The sequence below is a fragment of the Schistocerca americana genome, unplaced genomic scaffold (assembly GCF_021461395.2).
Source record: "Schistocerca americana isolate TAMUIC-IGC-003095 unplaced genomic scaffold, iqSchAmer2.1 HiC_scaffold_757, whole genome shotgun sequence".
In the NCBI taxonomy this organism is placed as follows: Eukaryota; Metazoa; Arthropoda; class Insecta; order Orthoptera; family Acrididae; genus Schistocerca; species Schistocerca americana.
The window spans coordinates 50,001-57,500 of record NW_025726519.1 but is presented as its reverse complement, the minus strand read 5'-3'; the positions used below and the strand labels follow the sequence as shown (position 1 = coordinate 57,500).

The following is a 7,500-nucleotide window of genomic DNA, read 5'->3' as shown; positions in this document are numbered from 1 at the left end:
GTTTTCTTTTCTGCATGAGCGTTCGAGTTCCCTGGAATCCTCTAGCAGGGAGATAGGGTTTGGAACGCGAAGAGCACCGCAGTTGCGGCGGTGTCCCGATCTTCCCCTCGGACCTTGAAAATCCGGGAGAGGGCCACGTGGAGGTGTCGCGCCGGTTCGTACCCATATCCGCAGCAGGTCTCCAAGGTGAAGAGCCTCTAGTCGATAGAATAATGTAGGTAAGGGAAGTCGGCAAATTGGATCCGTAACTTCGGGATAAGGATTGGCTCTGAGGATCGGGGCGTGTCGGGCTTGGTCGGGAAGTGGGTCAGCGCTAACGTGCCGGGCCTGGGCGAGGTGAGTGCCGTAGGGGTGCCGGTAAGTGCGGGCGTTTAGCGCGGGCGTGGTCTGCTCTCGCCGTTGGTTGGCCTCGTGCTGGCCGGCGGTGCAGGATGCGCGCGCCTGCGCGGCGTTCGCGCCCCGGTGCTTCAACCTGCGTGCAGGATCCGAGCTCGGTCCCGTGCCTTGGCCTCCCACGGATCTTCCTTGCTGCGAGGCCGCGTCCGCCTTAGCGTGCTCCTCCGGGGGCGCGCGGGTGCGCGGATTCTCTTCGGCCGCCATTCAACGATCAACTCAGAACTGGCACGGACTGGGGGAATCCGACTGTCTAATTAAAACAAAGCATTGCGATGGCCCTAGCGGGTGTTGACGCAATGTGATTTCTGCCCAGTGCTCTGAATGTCAACGTGAAGAAATTCAAGCAAGCGCGGGTAAACGGCGGGAGTAACTATGACTCTCTTAAGGTAGCCAAATGCCTCGTCATCTAATTAGTGACGCGCATGAATGGATTAACGAGATTCCCGCTGTCCCTATCTACTGTCCATATCGTCGCGCGCGGTCGAGCGTCGCGTGCGCTCCCGTTCTTTCGGCATTTTGGGTGGGTAAATCGAGTGCGATTATTGTGAATTTTGGCACAGAGTTTCGTGTTGTGACATTACAGCCTGTGTAGGAAAATCTTTGCCCTCGGTCGAACCGTTTTTGTGTTATGGTGACGTATTCGAAATTGGAGATTTAGCGTTGTGTCGTCTTAGTTACGGAATTTGTGGTGTATGTGAAGTGCTTCACCGACGCAGACTACACCGTGGGACGTGCTGGCGCATCTCCTGGGTCCTCAAAAAGGTATTTGTGTCCTTTTTTTCGAAAAAAACCGATGTTTTCGTAAAGCCATGACTTACCACAAACTCGTGAATTCTTGCCACTTCAGTGGTACTGGACAGGTGCAGTAAATATATTTCATCTGTAAATGTACAGTAAAGTGACCCACTGTGCCTGGAAAGTGCTGTTTTGGTGGTCGTGTGTTGCCCTTTGTCTCGCGCGCATCTCCGCGTGCACCACGTGCTTTTAGAAATCCGTTTCCATCCGCGTAGCTTCAGTCGTTATCTAGCCTTCAAGTACACGGCTGTGTTCTCCAGGTCTTCCTCCAGCGGACAGTGTGTAAACAAGTGGGTTTTCCATTGATAGTTTAAAAGATACAGGCAATCAAACCGAAGAACGCGTGGTAACCACGTGGCGACCGGAAGTTGCCGATAATCATCCAAAGAGGGGGTGTTCGGAAAAGTTCAACACCACCGATTGATAGACGTTCTTGTACTCTATCTGACGACATAGAGAATTTGTGGCGTACCTTTTAGAATAGAGCTATTAAATTGATTTTTCCTATGGGCGCGCACACGCGTCGTCTTTCTTCCGCGCCTATGCAGTAATCCGTTTGCATCCGCCTGACGGTAGCTGATAGCTGTTTTGAACGCATGCACTGCTGTTCCCCATGTGTTTCCCTATCCAAATATGAACAGAGAAGTGTACATTCTTTTGTGTGTTTAGGAGCTATAGGCACTGTAAGTGACGACATCGGAGCGGCCACGTGTCGGACCGCGCGCACACTGCGTTTTCTGTAGTAATCCGCTTGCATCCACGTGACGGCTTTCGGTAGCAGGATTGTGCGCATGTGATAGTGTTCTCCATGTATCGTGCTATCCAGTGATGTAGAGGGAAGCACGTTTTTCCTTGTGAGTTCAATAGTACTGCCATTGCAAGCAAAGATACCGAAACGACCGAATGGTGACGGGAACTGCAGATTTCTGCGGCCAAATCCTGCCTGTAGGAAACTATCAAACACGTGTTCCCGTACGCCTTTTCATCCTCTATCGGTTGACGTAGAGAAATAGTGGTCCTTCTATCATAATATAGCAGTGGAGCAGTATTTCCTTACGGCCTGCGCACACGCGCGGGCGACCTGTACTGCGCGGCACGCTGCGCGAAGAAATCTGTTAGCAGTGGCTTAGCGACGGTCTCTAGGGGAAACTCAAGACAAGGCGAGTGCTATATGGTTCATCTCCTGGCAGATGGAGTGTAAAATGCCTTGTTCTCCGACCATAGTATAGCAGCTATTGTCATTCTTCTTTCGTAATCGGAAGTCACATCGCCGAAACTCGAAAGCTGCAGTTAGTGAAGTGCTCTCTGTTCCTCCACGTTTCTCATTTCTTCAATGAGTAGGGCTCTTATTGCAGAACTGACCCTCTCGCTCGGCAGTCACCAATGATACCAGCCTTTCTGTTGACGTGTTATAGTCTGCCCTCACATTTCCTGCAGGTGGTATAATTATAGCCTGTCCCTACATCCTCTGCTGTCTGTTAGGGTAAAACACTATCAACATGAGAAAGATCGTGTGCAACATGTGTCTGTAATTATGAAACTGTGTAACTATGTGTTAGGTTAGGATAGTAAACTGAAAAGAAAAATCGAGTGCAGTGACAGCTCTCATGCATGAACATCGATGGAAGGAAACCGATCAGGCTGAGCAGGTGTTTAATATTGTGTAAATGTGTGTTAGGTTAGGAAATGGAACTGAAAAGATAAATCGTGTGCTGTGACAGCACCTTCGTTGTTATCATTTTGTCTGTAGTTTGTATTTCTCCCTCTCCCAATATGTGTGTCTTATTGTTTAGTCCATGCTAGGTTAGGAAATACTTTCAGAGAAGTTAAGTCGTATGTACTGTGTAGCTGTCAGCTCTGCATGAACGTCGACGATAGGAAATAGACTCCTTGGTTTTTAGCATCGTAGGTTACATAGGGCCCCTATACTTCTCATGTTATTATTAGGTTAGTAACTCTACTTTCTTTTTTTTTATTTTAGGTTATAGAACTCTAGTTACATAAGAAATATCATGTAAATGTGTGAAGGTGGAAGAGGATAGTGGCTGGCACCTAGAGCAAACTTGCCATAGAAGTTTTCTGTTCCCTGAAGTGTTCTCATCACAGGTGGAAGTCTAAGCCCTAAGGAAGAGAAGAGCTCTGAAAAGCCGCCCCAAAATGGGGCCCAGTAAAGAAAATGTAGATATAGGAAAGGAAGTGGGCCGAAATTCCATGAATCCAAGTGACAAGGAAGGAGCTAAGACATGTACCGACCTACAAGCAATGACAAACATAAGAGAAGAGATGGAGGCGTTTCTGTTTAACGAGAACAACAAGATAAACAATGCCCAGAAGAAATTCATACTAGGGAAACTGTCAGTATACGAGCAGATACTGAAGAAATATGAAATGGATATTCTAGAGCTCACAACAGAGCTGAGATGTGTCAAGGCTACTCTAAATACATCTCCTGTAAAAGTCGAGAGCTATGCCAGCAAGGCAGCGGCACAACCATCCATACCAAAAAACGAGCCCAGGAAGACCCAGCAACCAAAAATTCTCATGATCAAACCAGCAGAGGGAGCTCAGAAAACGGACAAAGAACTTCAAGAAACAGTAAGGACGCTAATCGCCACTTCACTAAAAGATGTAAGGATCTCAAAATGTAAGGCAGTAAAAGACAAAGGCATTGTTCTTGAGGTCCCAAACGATCAGGATGCAGAAAAAATAAGGAAGTGTGGAGACATAGCTCAGTCCGGAATTGCTATATCAGATCCAAAGAAAAGAAATCCAAAAGTAATCATTTTCGACGTCCCAAGACAGACAACAGAAGAGGAGCTGAAAACTGAGCTGTTTGAAAGAAACCTCTCCAGGCTCAACACGTCTCAGGAAGAAGTTATGGATGGCATCAAGGTGCTGTTCAAGACTGGCCCAAAGGAACGGGAAGATGTAAACTTGGTTTTGGAGACAACACCAGAGATCTGGAATAAGCTAACACAGCAGGGCCGTGTCTACGTAAGTTGTACCTCACACAAAGTGAGAAACTACAACAACATAAACAGGTGTTTTAAATGCCAGGGACATGGACACACAGCTGCAAAGTGCACGAGTGCAGAAAACACCTGTGGTCACTGCGCAGCATCTGGACACACCTACAAGGACTGCCCAACGAAAGATCAGCAAGCACACTGTGCAAACTGCAAGCGTGCTAAGAAGCCACACAACCATGCCGTAACAGAGAAATCCTGCCCAGAATATAACAGAGTCAAGGCCATAATAACCTACAGAACTGATTATGGCCAGTAGGGACGATTCAGTTCTGCGAACTGGAAGAAGACAAGGGACTGGCACACAGAACAATGTCATAAGGATTCTCCAAATAAATGGGCAAAGGGCAAAAGTAGTCCCTGATCAACTGGCACAGAGGGTAAATGAGGAGAATGTGGATGTGCTGTTGATACAGGAACCCTACTGTATAAACAACAAAGTAGTAGGCTATCCCCCAAATTACCAGCTCATGTATAGCGCCAAAGATGGAGCGACAAAGGCAGCTATAGCAGCTAGGTCGCAGACACTAACAGCAATGCAGCTCACAAATTTCTGCAACAAGCACATGGCTGTTGCTAGTGTAAGTGGGAATTTTGGCGAGATTTATGTAGTTAGCCTCTACTGCCAATATGGTTCACCCATAGATCAGTTCCTCCAAGAATTGGAGGTCATCCTGGACAAACTGAGTGGGAAAGCAATAGTCATAGGAGCTGATACAAATGCCAACTCACCAGTCTGGCACAGCCAAACAACAGACGAGGCAGGCAGAAAGTTGGAGGACTTTATCTCTCAACATGGTCTTCTGGTCATAAATGAGAGATCGCAGCTAACTACTTTCAGTGGGCCCAATGGGGAGAGTAATATCGATGTAACTATATGTACACCCTTAGCTGCCAGAATGCTGTGTAGGTGGATGGTCCATGAGGAATGGACATCAAGTGACCACAGGGCGATCACTTATGAGGCCAGAGTACCCCAAAGAATGAGGGCAAAAGAAGAACTCCCAAATTACAATACAAGCTGTGCAAAGTGGTCCATTTTTGATAGACAGCTCATTAGTGCCACAGAGAACTGGCTACAAAATCCACAGGAGGGAGTCAACGAAAAGGTAAACAGACTGCAGGTGGCAGTCTATGAGAGCTGTAAAAAATCAATGAGAAGGAAGAGACAGGTGCAAAATCCAGTACCATGGTGGAACACAAAACTAGCAAACCTGCGGCGGGATACCATGTCTGCACGGCGATTACTACAACACACACGCAAAAGCGGAAACGAAACTGCTCTGGTAGCTGCAAAGAGCAACTACAACAAAATTAAAAACAGGTTCAACAAGGAAATAGCCAAGGCGAAAGAAGAGACATGGCAGAAGTGGGTCTCTGACTGTGACAAAAACGATCCATGGGCCATAACGAGAAGGGTACTCCAGCCTAAATACGGCACAGAGAATGTAATTAGCAACATTAAAACTGGGAACCAGACTCTTACCATGACATGGGAAGAGACTATAAAATCACTGCTCCAAACCCTCTTACCTGACGACGATGCGGATCAGGATACTGAAGATCAGCTAGTTGTGAAACTCGAAAACGAGAGTTACAACAATGTGGAGCTGGATCCAGACTTTACAACTGAGGAAATAGGCGCTGCTATTAAGGCCTGCAAACCAGGAAGAGCAACAGGTCCTGATGGCATTGATGATGCAGTGATCAAAAGAGTATGGCATACCAGCCCTCACCTCCTTTCAGAGATATACAACACCTGTCTATGGGAAAGGAGAGTCCCAGAAACATGGAAGAAAGGAAGAGTGTGCATACTTCTCAAATCGGAGGACAAACCAAGGGATGAGCCAAAATCATACCGCCCAATATGCCTTCTCCCCATCCTAGGGAAAGTCCTAGAACGGCTTATTGTAAATCGTCTTGAGAAACGATATGAGGAATCGGACCTGAAGGCCCCAAATCAGTTTGGCTTCAGGAAAGGTGCATCAACAGAGATGGCCATTAGGCAAGTACTAAGCCACGTACAATGTGAGGAGAGGTACGTTGTTGTAGTGTTTGTAGATATAGCAGGCGCCTTTGATAACCTATGGTGGCCCAGCGTTATGAGGCGACTAAGACAAATCCAATGCCCACGAAACCTGTACGACCTGATGGGAGATTATTTTAGGAACCGAAAGGTGATGGTGAGCAGCAAGGCTGGTGTCGTGGAGAAATGGGTCACAAAGGGCTGTCCACAAGGCTCCATTTGTGGCCCATTCCTCTGGAACCTCGTCTTTGACGAGATGGTTGTCGAGAGGGAGGGTGAGCAGTGGGCAAAGGTGGCCTACGCAGACGACCTGGCAATCATAATTAAGGGGCAAAGTAGGAAACAAATAGAGGAACGAGCAAAAACAGCATTAGGCGAAGTCAGCAGGTGGACGAGACAGAACAAGCTTGCAATATCCCATCACAAAACAGTCGCCATGACCATCAGGGGCACTTTCGATAGGCACAGACCGCCTACCATACCATTTGAGGGCAAGAATATAAAGTTTGTCCAAGAGTTCACATATCTGGGAATAACCCTTGACGAAAGACTGTGGTTCACACCTCATGTGAGGAACATTCAGAAGAAGCTGGGTGAAGTCTCAGGTACACTCCTGAGGGTGACCAGAACAGAGTGGGGTCTGCAAAAGAAATCACTAAAACTAATATACCAAGGTCTCTGTCTCTCTGTTTGCAGGTATGGTGCAGCAGCGTGGGCAGATCGGACGAAGCACCGGTATGTCAAACGCATACTAGATTCAATCCAACGACCATTTCTTTTACAGATGACCAGAGCCTGCCGGACTGTGTCAACTGATGCTCTCCAAGTACTCACAGGGTGTATGCCACTTGATCTGGAGATAGTCAAAGCAGCCTTGCTATACCATACCAAACATGGAATGGCTGGCTCGGTTGCTGGGTTCCAGGTTCCAAGAGCTGTCATGGGGCAAAACCCTAGATCTATTGCTAACAAACATATAAACTGTATGTTGCAGGAAGAGTGGCAGGAAAGGTGGAACAGGACACAGAATGGCAGGGAAACTTTTAGCTGGGTACCAAATGTGGAACTATGGCAGACAGGCTGGCGTGGGGGCTTGGTTCCACCATACTCCCTGACATGTCTTCTGACAGGCCACGGTCTGAAAAAGAAAATATATGAGCTGGGAATAGAAGACAATGGCAGATGCACATGTGGCGAGGAAGAAGACTCAAATCACATAGTCTACACCTGCACACTATACAACGAACCCAGAGAACA

General features: G+C 47.5%; 1 pseudogene; it reads left to right on the top strand.

Annotated features, from left to right (window-relative positions):
• The window catches only part of LOC124590331, a 2,970-nt pseudogene extending 2,102 nt beyond the window's left edge, over nt 1-868 (top strand).
• Nucleotides 869-7,500: the final 6,632 nt, after the last annotated feature.